This window comes from Protopterus annectens, chromosome 1.part2 (assembly GCF_019279795.1).
Source record: "Protopterus annectens isolate FY-2018-M chromosome 1.part2, PAN1.0, whole genome shotgun sequence".
In the NCBI taxonomy this organism is placed as follows: Eukaryota; Metazoa; Chordata; order Ceratodontiformes; family Protopteridae; genus Protopterus; species Protopterus annectens.
Window position 1 is genome coordinate 377,830,456 of NC_056727.1, and position 14,631 is coordinate 377,845,086.

The window sequence follows — 14,631 nt, forward strand, 5'->3', positions numbered from 1 at the left end:
TATACGTTCATACTCTGTACACTGATCTTTACAAAAGTAAGCTGTACAATGTAAAGGTAAAGGATTTAGAGGTAAGTCCATTTGTATTTGGCACTTATTCAAAATATTTTGTACCATTTCCCTTATTTGTTTTTCTTCCATATCATTTGCTTCCCATGACCAGTATTGAGGAACATTTTGTATTGGATATGTTTCTTTAGAGACAAGGGCCCCTTCTTTTGCTAGCTACTCTACTATTTTATTAGCCTGACTGTGCACCTAATTTTTTAGTGTGAGCTTTGATTTATACTCACTGTAGAAGAATTGTCATCTTTTATCAAACTCCAAATTTCTGTCAACACTTTCTGATGACTGATTGGTTTACCATCAGCTGTAATCAAACCTTTCTCTTGCCCAAATGGGAAGAGATGATGTTAAGTCTCGGACTACATATTCACTGTCTGTATAAATGTTTACAGGTCTGGGCAATAACAAGGCTTGTTTAACTACTTCTAGTTCAGCTCTTTGTGCTGAGCATCCCCCTGGGAGACTACTTTACCTGTGTTCTTTTGTCTCTGCATTGTATATTACCCATTCTGTCATAAAACACCCTATTTCAGTGCTCCAGAATCTGAATCCATGTATATATATATATGGGTCTACTTCTTTTGACCAACTCCCATTTGCCCGACACCCATTTGCCTGAGACCAAATGACTGAAATGTCAGTTGCCTGACACTTCATTTGCCTGACACTTCATTTGACTGACAAGTATTATTAGCAAGAAAATGGAATATGCCCCCTTCCCCACTGTAGTGCGACCCTGGAGTTAGAATATATAGTTAGGGGGGCACAGCCCCAAGGGTGTGGGGGGTGAAGCCCCCCACTTACTTTTCTTTTACTAAGCAATAGTACATCAAAAGTTAACAATATCATATGAAATGAAGTGGGGGGCTTCGCACCCCACACACCCCCTTGTGGGGGGCTGTGCCCCCCCCCTAACTATATATTCTAACTCCAGGGTCGCACTACAGTGGGGAAGGGGGCATATGCCATTTTCTTGCTAATAATACTTGTCAGTCAAATGAAGTGTCAGGCAATTTATGTGTCAGGCAATTGTAAATTCAGTCATTTGGTCTCAGGCAAATGAGTGTCGGGCAAATGGGAGTTGGTCAAAAGAAGTAGACCCATATATATATATATATATATATATATATATATATATATATATATATATATATATATATAAAATTCTGGCACTCTTCAAAAGTTTGAGTGCCCACCCTTAAGTGTTCCTCCTCATTTTCCAAGTCAGGACATTCATGAGTTTCCCCTTGGTAATTAAACAGTTCTGGTAAAAACTTAATCTGAGGGATTTCTACTCTGATTCCTCCTTCCTGACTTGCCAGACTTGCAGTGATTCTACCAAGTTGCGCATTATTTATGCCCTTTGGATTTCCTTCTAACATGTATTCCACTGGAGTATGTTTGGTCTGTAGCACAACTGGACAGTCCTGAATCATAAGGCTTGTTACGTCAGTACATCATTTTGCTATGATGGCTTGCTTTTCACATTCTCTCATTTTTTTCTCAACTGGACTCATAGCTCAAGAATAATAACCCAAAACCTGATATTGAGATCCTCTTTTTTGCAACACTATGGCCATCATAGTTAGACCATTGTGTCCACACTGTATGATGAACTCTTTATCTCTTTCTGGGACACCCAAAGCAGATGCAGAAATGAGTTCTTTGTTGACCTTAGAGAAATCTGCTAGTGGCTCATCATTCCAATTGAAAAGTTCATCAACTTTTTTATTTCCTTTAAGCATATCAGTCAAGGCTTTTTGCTTTTCCTGTATAATCTGGTATCTATTACCTTGAGAATCCAAAGATTCCTAGGGCTTAACTTAACCCTGTGACAGTAACTGGCATTGGTAACTGTCTGATTAGTTGCTTTTTGCCTTCACTAATGCTTCTTTCTCCTGCTGATACCGTGATACCCAAGAAGGTAACATAATCTTTCATAAACTGACTCTTTTTAGGGTTCAGTTTTAATCCTGATTGTCTTATTTCTTGGAAAATTTCTGCTACTGCGTTTAAGTGCTGCTTTTCAGTTTCTGTTCCTACAAGTATGTCATCCACATATTGAATAATAGAAGGTCTACATTCTAGTGGTGTTAGTGTTTCCTGCATTACATGATGAAAAACTGTTGGAGCATTATGAAAGCCCTGAGGCATTCTTCTCCAAGTATATTAGTATATTATTGGCCTTCTACAGTAAAAGCAAATTTCCATTGTGAGTCTTTATCTAGAGTAATACTCCAGATACCATTACTCACATCTAATGTGGAGAAAATTTTAATTTTTCCTGAATCTGAGCAATAAGATCAGGCATGCTTCCTACTATTGGCAAAGAACGAGGTATCACCTTATTAAGTTCTCTGTAATCAACAGTAAGACAATAACTTCCATCTTCCTTCTGTACAGGCCAATATGGACTGTTAGCTGGTGAATTAACTTTTCTCACTACCCCTTGAGCTTCTAAAGCTTTCACAGTATTTAGTATTGCCTGCTCTGCCTCTTTCTTTACTGGATATTGTTTTATAGGTTTCTTGGAACTGCCTCTTACTTTAAGTATAAAGTCAGGGACTTGTCCACGATCATTCCTATGTTTGACAAAAATATCCTGATAGCAATAAATTAGCTGAGTGTTTTTAATAACTCAACTAAATCATACTGCTCTGGGTCTTTGACACTGTATTTGCATAATGCTTCAGAGGTGACTAATACTTCATTTAATGGTCCCTTAATCAATTCTCTGTTACACAAATCTATTATGTAACCTCTTTATTTTAAGATATCATTTCGAATGATGTTTTGTACATGAGGACCTGATACCCATACATGCTTGAAAGTGTCTTCCCCTATCTTTGTTTCTACAGGGAGACTTACTTGAGTTTGAGAGCTCTTTCCTCCAAATCCTTGAAAATTTATAGTTTTTGTTCCTGGGAATGTTCTTGTAGTAATATTAACTGTGGCCCCTGTATCTATTAAATATGTATCTAAGTGGTCTCTTACCCAAATCTGAGCATGTGGCTTTGGTGTTCTTTATCTTTAATTTCATTATGTAACGATTTTAGTTCATCTGCTTTCTCTTTTACCTGTCTGTCTGATTCTTTTACACTTTTCTGTAAGTGGGAGCATTTTTTTGACAAAGCTTCTATAGTCCTGTGTTGTTCTAATGTACACAAAAAACTTTTGTAAGAGAGCTGGAATGAATGTTTTCTTAACAAAATCTCTTTTATTTTGATTTGGTTTTCCCAACTCTGTAAACTAATAGATCAAAGAAGGCAGTTTACAAATGCGACTTATTTTTTCCATCCTTCAGGTATCTCTTTTTCCCTTAACTTTTGTTGCTTCTGACTGACCCATTCATGAATAATATCTAATAAAAATTGTGGATCTCCTGTTTGTAAATTCTCACTACCTGCTTGGTTTATAACTTCTTCAAATCTGGAAAAATTAGGAGATAAAATTAACCTTCATGCCTTAGCTTTCTCTGAGGTATTTTTTTTAGAATCTGACATCTCTATTCCTTCAGAGAATGAAACAAAACTGTCAGATCTTTCTTGAGACCTTTCCTCAGTAACACTTTCAGATTTCTCTTGAGACTTTTTTTCTTGATATGGTTTAGTAAATCTTAAAAGATATCTGTTTCTAGATCTGGTTACAGGTACTTTTTCTGGTATAAAATCTTGGTTTTAAATCTCTAATACTGTTACTTTTAAAATTCAGTTTCTCAGATCTAATAGTTTCTGGTTGCAATAACATCTGTGATGCCTTAGCCCTGCCACATTTAAAAATATTATTACCATGCAAATTCTTCTAATTGCATGCCTCATAAATTACAGATTGCACATGTAACTATAGGAGAACAAAGCTTTAGTGCATTCTACAAACAACAGAAAGACTAGAGTCTCACCCTATTTTGGCAATGTGGAAATCCCTTCTTGAGAGTTAGCTGCGCAGCCTTTATTTTTCACCTTCCTTTTCCTGCAGATGAGACTCATAGGTTCATAGGTTCATACTAGGCTATCTGCCCTAGGGCATTTATAAGCCTAGCCAGAGTGTGTGTGGCTTTCACCACCCCTTAGGATGAGAATACTATACCCATTAGTTTGCTGTGCCTCTGTCCAGCAGTGACACAGAGATGATTCCCGGGGTAAACCTACGATCTCCCATCCACTCGTCAAGATTTCTCTTGAACAGAGTCAGTGAGGGGCTCTGCCTCACATGGACTGGGATTCTGTTCCATAGTGTAGGGAGTCTCTGGGTGATGAATCTGTCCCTCCAGCAAGTCCTATTTATATCCGTGTTGAGGTTTAAGTCTTTTGCTCTCGTGGCTCTGGTGGATTTGGATTTTTTGAGGTGGAGCATGTCCATTAATTCCGGGTTGGACATGGCCTTGTATGTCAGGCACAGATCACCTCTGAGCAGATGGTATGTGACTGAATAGGGCTGGAGTTTCTTCAGTCGGGCATCGTATGACATATGTTTGAGCCCCTTTATCCTTTTGGTGAGGAACTTTTGGGGTCTTTCCATCTGCTGCAGGTGTCGGGTAAGGTACATTCCGAATGGGGCATTGTACTCAATCATTGGTCTGATAAGTGAAGAGTACAGGGGTACAATGACCTCTCCTGATCTGGATGTGAATCCCTTCATGATCAGGTGGACAATGTAGAAGGTCTTCCTAACCATTTTGGCAATGTGATTGTCAAAAGAGAGGTTACTGTCAACTTGGGTCCCCAGGTCCCTGATAACTTCTTCTATGTTTAATGGATTACCACCTATGTGGTAATTAGGGGTTACCTTGTTTTTCCCAAAGGGTATGACTATACATTTTTTGGCATTTAGCTTAAGACCATGGCTCTGGCACCAGTTATCCATTTCTATGAGACCTCTCTGGAGGATGTCTGTGTCTGATGGAGTGTCAATTCCACAGTGGAAAACTGATCCAGCCTTTTGGATTATTTTTGTTTTTCATTCACTCCACAGAGAACAACTGATCTAACCTTTAGGATTTTTTTTGTTCTTCCTTCACCCACTGACTTTTAATAGCCAAGACCTTTCTGCAATATTTCAACTTTAGTTCAACTTTCTAACCTCTGCACTTTCTGCTTTGCTTCCTCCCATGTTTCGGCACCAAAACTGTAAAAGTATTTACAAGCAATGCACCTATGAGGAAAAAAATACAGGCAGTTAGAAGAACAAGAAAAATAAATGATCAGCAAAGCAAGGCATCTCAGGGTCAGTACAGGTTTTATTATTACTTGGCTGGCTAATTTGGCTGACTGACTGACACAATACACCAGTGATGACATAGGACTTTTATACAGTTCTTGACAAATGTAGTGCTGCATCTTTAGATATACATTGTGTCCTAAGTTGGTCATGTCCTGCAATGTGTCCTAAGTTGGTCATGCAACTATTTTAAAACTTGTTTTACAAGTTATTTTAAAAGTGGTACAGCAGACTATTTTTGTAGAATTGCTGTACAAGAAGTTTTTTCTTTTTTGTAACAAGTATAGAGTAATCATTTCTTGCTTCAGCTTGCTTTGCCATCATATGTTCTTACTGCTTAATTGTCTTATCATAACATTTCTAATGAGAAAGAGTATTTATTATTGTTACAGCTGCAGTTTATATTATTGTTACTGTTGAATAATTCAGAATTAATGAAAATTTTAACTTTCAGAGTAATACAAAAGCTTAATAAAAACTTCATATAAACTCTGCAGCTTTGCAACATATATATGCAAGGCACAATATCTGCTCATATCATTCATTCTGTAGACAGCATATGAAAAAGAATAAAATACATTTTCATTTTCTTATTCTTTGATATTTGTAGCATATATGTACATTTTACAGATGATCATGTATTTTACATTATTTGCATTCTTTACACATATAGTTTAGGAATGTTTTGATAGAAATAGAAACGTATTGATTAATGCATGTCTTATATAACTTCTAATAGAAGAGCCATTCCTGCTGTTACAATACATCAGTGTGTGTCAGTGTGTGACCCTTGTTTCAGGCTGCTGTGATCTTTCTATTCATTTTTTTCCTAACAAGTAGCTGAGCTAACAGTTCTAAAATAAACACTGCAAAGTCTTAGAGCTAACTTGTCTGACATTTGATTATTAGAGGAATTATTTTCAGCATAAATATTTGCTTATATTAATAATTATGTCTTGATAAAGAGAGGAATTATTCAGAAGCACTTTCTTATCTTGACTGATGCTCTTGTAGCCAGGCATTGTATTTCCATGCAGATTTGCATTATTTTATGTCACTGGAATTCACATAAAAGATTGTTCATGCATGCTGCTCAGAGAAGATTTCTGTAAGCTGGTGTCCCAACATTACTTGAGATCCCAGTGCTATAACAACTATCAGTAAACTATGAAGTCCATCCAACCTCTGAAAATACATTTATAATTACATAATTATCATTGTCATGCTACACCAGTTACAGATATACTAGATATGGTTCCATGTGGCTGCTCAGTCCACCTGCTTTACAAAGTTATCATCATGCCATTAGCAACTGGCAATGGTGTAAAGCCTACATTATGTTTACATCTGATACACAAAGTCAACAGTTTCATATTCAGCAATTCTAATGAGTTCACATCTTATTTGCATCTTCACAGTGCTCAGGGGGCTGAATCTGCACTATAAAAGGGTAACCATATAGACAGAGAACTTGAAGGTGAGGAGACTCGCATATTTGGCCAAAACAGAAGACTGGTGTTCCTTTGAAGGTGATTTCTCTGCAGAAAATGTTTCCAATTTTGCTAAGGTATGCTTGTATCATTTAAGTACTGTTATCAAACCCAAAAACTCAACAGGAAAAGCCATATTTTCATGTGCCATATCTAAACTTTGGAACAATCTTCCACCCTCTATAACTACTCTACCTTCCAGCAGCCTTTTCAAGACTGTGCTCAAATTCCACTTAAATTTGCACTGACTTTGTCCTTGTTCTCATCCAGACTAATACCCCCACCCTTACCCTCCTCACCTAGACTCTTAACCCAACTATACTACCACCACTACTAACCACAATCAGAAATAGCTAGTTGTCTTTACATACTTTAACATCTTGTTAGACAGTGTTGTTACTAATATTATAAATGATAAGAATCTTAAATTGCAACATTTTCTGTATGTACTATTGACAATCAATATCTTGTTACTGTATTAAAGCCAACAACCTGTAATGTTGTTTACTATTGCTGCAACTTTGTATCTCTATCATGTACATGATGTGGAGCTTTTCTCCCTGGGCATCCGCTGGAAAAGGACCTGCATCCAGTCAGAATTTCCCGGTAAACAAATGTAAATAAAAAATAAATAAATGTCCCAGGAGCAGCTTTCAAGTAAGCTAACATATGGCAGCATTTATATTTGCTTGTAGAATAATACTGACTACTGCTTCCTGTGATAATTTTTTGTGTCTGTACCTATTGATAAATAGAGTTATACATGAGAGTTGTTCAGTACACATGGGTGTAGGTAGATGTCTCAGACAAGTTTCAGTTTCAGCTATTTCTTGCAGGAGTTATAGGCAATTGTGTATTCACTGTTCCCTGTGTTATTCCTATTGTGATGCTTAATTGCCATCCTTTCCTTGCTTTGTTTCTTCCAGGACCATCCTCCCTGCAAAGTGTGGTGACATCTGCACATGGTAAGCAAATGTTATTTGCTTATTACTAACTAAGCTTTATTTAGATGTATAATCAACTGTATATTTGAAGAGAGTGTACTGAGCATCTGTATTGCTGTACCATATGCGATTGTGAGACCAGTGTTACTTTTTTATCATCTATACAGATTAAATATTTAGTGTAATATTAATTTAATTCCTGTGTTTGTTGCATATTATCACAGGTGATCCTGATCCTGAAAGGACTCCTACCATCTGATGGAGTATTGTTAAACTCTGATGATGGTGGTGGCCAATCAGAGGTACAGTCAGGAGGAGCAGAGGTTGAATCTGACATTGAGGCTGTGACTTACAGATCCCCTGGATTTTCTTCAGATACATTCAGTATATCTATGCATGCTCATTCCACTGAGCCCTCAGATAGTAGACAGGTTGAGGATAACACACTTGATGAGGGTAGTTGTGGTTAATGTGGCTTTAGTACCTGTTGATTCTGGCCATGGCCAACGTGTGAGCAAGGTGCCATGCAGGAGGTTTGGTAGGGATGCTTGGAGGAGGCCTGTAGTTACCCTCTGCCTGATCTTAGTGTGTCATTATGTGCTACCCAATATATGTTTATGGCCATGCTGGAGGCACAGGAATGCTCTACTAGGGCCTGCAAGGACATGCTTAGGGTTGTAGATGTGGCACAGACTGACATGCATGACTTCCTCTGTCATGTGACCAGTTCAATGGATCAGATGAATAACATGATGGAACAGAGAGTGTCTCTGATGAAATGTCTGCTGTGAGGGAGACAGCATCCACATGGCCATAAGTCTGTCCAGCATCTGCTGTTAGCCAATGTGGTTGTACCTGCTCCCACTCCCATAGTGGCACTACTTTTACTGCTCCATCGATGATTGAGGTGTTCACATCCAGATGTGGTAGGCCATGGGTTCATGGACCTAGTCATAGTCATAAGGAGAGCTCATCCAGCAGACATTTCATGTTCAGGTAGCACCAGCACATCTGACCATGGGCAAAGGCATGCCAGGACAACTCCCAGCAGAGCCAGTTTTCACAGCTGGGGAGATGATGATGAACTGGTATCTCAACCCTACATGCCTCACACCTGTACAACATGCTGGGACATAGAACGAGCACAGAGCTTGGCTGTGTTCTTGCAGGCACTCACTCACACATTTCACATTGAGTGCCCATCTAGACGCACCCACATAACAGGCACATGAGACATTCATGAGGCCTGCAGTTCATGCTATCTCAATGACCATGTGATAATTAGCTAGTGAGGCTTATTGTTCCACTTGTGAGAATGTGTGATAATTAGTGTTTAGATTGCTTTTTCTATTGTGCATATTTTTGATGCATGAGGCATGTTAGCTGATAAATAGAAGAAATCTAGTGACATAAACCAGTACTGACACATATTGATGTCATTGCTGGACAGCTCACATACAGTACATTTTACTTAGGTATATTTTCAAGTAACAGTATATAAGTATCTGCCATTCATTTGTGTTCTTACTTATATATTTTCCTGTTCCAGGTTCAACACCTACCTTGATAGTCTTACAGTTACAACTGATGTATTTCTGGGTTGACTCTTTCTGATGCTAGGAGTGCACAGTCATTACATGGGTAACTAAAGGTTGTGAGTGTTGCTTGGCATCATTTTTACTAGATTTATGCGCATAAGATGAAAGTTGTACCATTAGGTAGTCAGCATGTGTGTCATTCATTGCATATTGGTCAGGAAGAGGGCATATTGTGCACACCTATATCTACCTACACCCACAGCTTCTGGAGGTTCTCCCTCTCTATGCCATCACCTGCTTGTGGCTGTAGTGAACTTGCCAGTGGTGGTGGAATGTGTGCCCCTTTTCTTTGGTGCTCTTGTTGCAGTTGTTTTCTCAGGATAATATGTGTGGGATAATGCAGACAGTGATCATCTATGTAAAACTACTGTGATCATACTGCAGGGCACACCTGATGTATCTAGGCTCCAAAACCTTTACTTCAGCAGCCCAAACACATTTTCTATATTTGTTGTTGGAGCATGTGCCTCATTAAAGAATTCCTCCATGGGTGTGTGTGCATTTCTGCTTGGCATCATTATGTATGGTTTGAGTGCATCCCCTGCATCCCCCAGTAAATGGCCTTGTGGGATATACTCCCTACAAAATTTCAGGTAGTGCTGTGAGTTGTGCCAGATATGGGAGTCATGGTAACTGCCAGGGTTGCCGGCACACACATTCAGGATGATTCCCTTAACATTGCACATGACCTGGAAATAAATGATGTATTAGCCCTTTCTGTTTATGGAGACACTTCTCTGTTTCCTAGGTGGTGCTTTGGTCTCAATGTGCATGCAGTCTATAACACCTGAGATTTCAGGGAAGTGTGCTACAGGGTAGAAATCCTACATAGTTGTAGTTCTATGCTCTGGGCTATAGTTGCTGGGCTGATCTAGCATGGCATTCATGAAATGATGTAGGATCCTGAATGGTGATGCCTGTGACACCCCCCACCTTGGCCCCTATTGGTCTCTGGAAGGTTCTTCTAGCTAAATGTCTAACTGCTACACATACATTGGTCTCAACAGTCATTGGTTCCACTAAGTTTGCACTTGTTCTCAGATGAAGATACAGTCTATGAGCAGCAACAGCATGCACTTGAGCCTGTTGCACACACACATGCAGAACAGTAATAGTTTCCCTGACTGTATTACAAACCGATTTGGAATTTGAGGCAAATACCTACACTAAGTGTACAGAATTATTTTTTTTGCTTGTTGAATAGTGCCACCATTTTAGATTGGTTTATTAGCATACAGTTTATCTGCTTATGCTGTAATTAGTATGCCAGAATGTTTGCCATGTTTGCACAGCTCTGCACACCCTGTAGAGAAGCTTACTGAATACAAATCAGTGTGCAACCATTTAGGATTTATTGAATTCAGACTTTGTCCATTTACCTATGTATATTACTAAAAAGTACTGCTTCTTATCACAGCATCCAGTGCATTCATTGTTTAAACACGGAATACCTTTTAACTGTATAGCCTTGAATATGGATTTGACACAGAAAAAGGCATCATTTTAAGCACATCTGAAGTCCCTATATGGCTTGTATTTTTGTCACTCTCGGGCTTGTAGGTAACATGTAAATTATTATGGAACTGTAGCTATGAAGAAGAGAAATGGTAATCCCATCTATGTATGTATTGATAAAATTAAACACTGCCACCTCATGCTTCTTGCCTACTTAGGTGTCAAGTGAATATAACAGTTTGGATAAAATATGCATATGTCGTATATGCTAGCTGTGTGCTAAAATTACAGTGAGAGTGTACATATATATATATATATATATATATATATATATATATATATATATATATATATATATATATATATATATATATATATATATATATATGTATATATATATATATTTCATACCCTATTGTGTCTGGTCCTGTACCTGAATCTATATTCACTTGTATTAACACTTTATCTAACTGATACAAAGAAATATCCTTGTCTAACTCCTTATTCACTTTTTCTGTTAACTTTTTTTACTTCCATATTATTTTGACTACCTTCTTTTTTTCTTTAAACATTTCTTGCACCTAAATTACAATGTCATCACTTTCAAACCTCCCTTTAATCTCATCTATCACTTCTGATAACTAACATTATTGTTAAAACAAACACTAAACTTGTAAAAACACTTTATGACTTCTACTTTTAATTATTTTCTTTGTATTACTTTTGACTTTATCTATATTTTAACATTTGTGTTTTTTAAACATATACTCCCTGATTTTGTATTTGTATTTGAAATTGTATATTTTTGCTTTTGTATACTGCATATTCCATACTGTGCTTATGTTATATTCCGTTAACTGTTTTTGGAGCTTTAATCCCCGAGCCTCCACTGAAAATGGGCTCTGCTTGGCCCAGTGGACTTCCCCAGTCATCAAACTGGAAATAAATAAATTGTAATACACTATTCATAATCTTTTACTGATTTTTTTTCTCCTTTTACCTTTTTATTTTTGTCATTACACTACCATCTTCTTCTCTTAATTTGCTTAAGTAACCCAATACTTATTTTTTCCTTGTAAAAATATCTTTGCTTAAATAACAATGATTGTATTTTCCTAATTTCTTTCACATAATTATTTCTCTTTGTCAAAGCACTTTCTATCATGTTCTAAATCTTCCAGTGCATCATTATATGTGATTTCATATTTTCATTCTTTACTTTTCTCATACCATATTGTCACTTTAAAATAAAAAAAAAGTTATATTTTTCCTTACATACCATCCACCATTCAGACCAATTTTTTTTGCAATGTGATCATTTCATAACTGTATTACTAATGTCTTCCCTTCTTAATTCCATGCTTTCTCATTTGTCCTTTTTATTCCTTTGCCTATTTTTATATATTCAGGTGTTTTCCTATATCTCTTGCCATATTGCTTGATGATCAGAATTTCATGTTTCATCTACATCCCCTTATCTTTATAACTAAACATTCTAAATGATATAAAATAATCAATTTCAGTTCTATATACCCCTTCTGTAAGTCCATGAATTTTTGTCCCAAAGTTATAACTTACCATATTTTATAACTTCTAACATTTTTGTTACATAATGTACTTTCTTTTTACACTTATTTCTTAAATCACAATTAAAGTCTCCTATTTTAATATTCATAATTATCACTACATAGTGAAAATCTAATGAAATAAGCTTTTCCTTTATTTACAATTTGTATAAACACATTTTATAATTCTATATACGTGCTCTTTCCACATGAAATATACAATGGTTAACCAATTTTGTTAATGTTACGTCTAATATCTTTACTGTATTTCTGGAGAATATGGCTATTCCAGAACATTTCTAATTTCCCAAATAACAGATTATCTACCCTCCCAGTAGCTTCTCAGTTTGCAATTTTTCTTAATTTGTTAAAAATCCTGTGCCTTCTAATATAATTACATCTATATCACATGTATTACACTACTCCAAAATTCATATTCTTTTAACTATATTCTTAGTAGTAATCACATTTACAGAAACCACTCTAAAATTGTCATTTCCCCTTTTCCTTAGATGTGTGGGTTCATAGGTTCAGAGCTAATTACTACACTAGTTGCCTTAATGGGCCAATCTAAGTCTAGCCAATTTCCCTCCCAAATGTGAGAATTAAATAATGTACCTCATGTCTGTGAGTCAGACACTTTAATCATTATACCACCCCAGCCATTAGCACTCTATATTCTTATTCATTCATTTCCTTTCTTTTTTTTTTTTTTGCTTTTTAACACTTGTCCTTTTAAATTTACCTTTTCTGTGTTTTTATCATTTTATAAAAATCTTTTTTTCTTTTATCATCTCCCAATTTATGTCTTCTTCATCACTAATTTCAAAACCTTCTTCTATGTCCTCTTTATTTTTCCCATCTAACTTTCTTCTATTTCTAATACTTCATAAATTTGTTCTCTTTGTTCAGTTTCTTCAATTTTTCTGTTTCCTTACTTTCAGAGTAGGTGTTTACTAGGCTAATGACCATAGGGGCCTTATTAAGCCTAGTCATGCATCCCAAATCTCTGACGAGTTCTGATACCCTTGATAAGTATAAGCATAGGGCTGGAAGATGAAACATTTACAGGTTAGCTGTTTGCATCAGAGACATAGGTGCCAAACCAGGGGTGAATTTCAGTTTTCCCATCCAATTATCCAAGTTACACTTGAATTGGATTAGGGAGAAACTCTGCTTCACATGTATGGGGGGCCTGTTCCATAGACAGGATAGTCTCTGGGATATACCTATCTCTCCAGCAAGTCCTATTTATATCACAGACAAAGTTTAATTCCTTAGAATGGGTAATTCTGATATTGTTTATTTTGTGGATATGGAGGATGTCCAACAGAGTGGAGTCTGACAATGTCCTGTATGCCAGGCATAGATCTCCCCTCAAAAGCCTGTAGGAGACAGAATACAGGGACAGGGCCCTGAGGTGGTCTGCACAGGACATATTACGTATGCCCTGTATTTTAGTGAGGAACCTCTGTGGACATTCCAGTTGTTGGATATACTTGGTTAGGTACCTACCAAAGGGGGAATTGTACTCAATGACAGGTCTGATGAATGCTGAATACAGTGGAACAATGACTTCCTTGGACTTAGATGCCATAACTTTTTTATAAGTTGTGCAACATAGAATAATTTCCTCACCACTGTTGACACGTGATGATCAAAGGCTAGATTACTATCTATGTGTGTCCCTAAGTCTTTGACTACAGAGTCAACTCTAAGGGGTGTGTTGCCAATATGATAGTTACCAGATATGGATGACTTCCCAAAGATACTATTATGCATTTCTTGGCATTTAGTTTTAGTCCATGACTCTGACATCAGTTGTTTGTCTGTGTCAGCCCCTCATTTTACAATTTTCATTTTACAACCCATCCATAAATGTCGAATTTTGTTACATTCATAACATTTCAGTTCACATTTTTTGCATTATGTCCCATTTCCCCAAAAATATACATTTTCATTCATCACAGTTACTTATCAAACATCCTTTTTTTACACACACAAAAAACCTGTCTTGGGTTGTCCCCAGTGTTTTACAAAACCCTTTTTCCTCTCCAAAATTCTCATGCTTGGTATATGTATAATATTTTTATCTTTCCATTTTTAACACAATATTGATATCCCATCCATCAGTCCAGAAACCCATTTCACAATTAACTTTTGCAATGTCCAGTACTTCTTTACATAAAGTTTTTAAATGTCCTTTTAAAGTCACTCTTTCCACTTCTATTTAAAATTATCCATGGATTTCCATTTTTGTTTCCCTGTTAAATGCATTAATCACATAAATATTTCA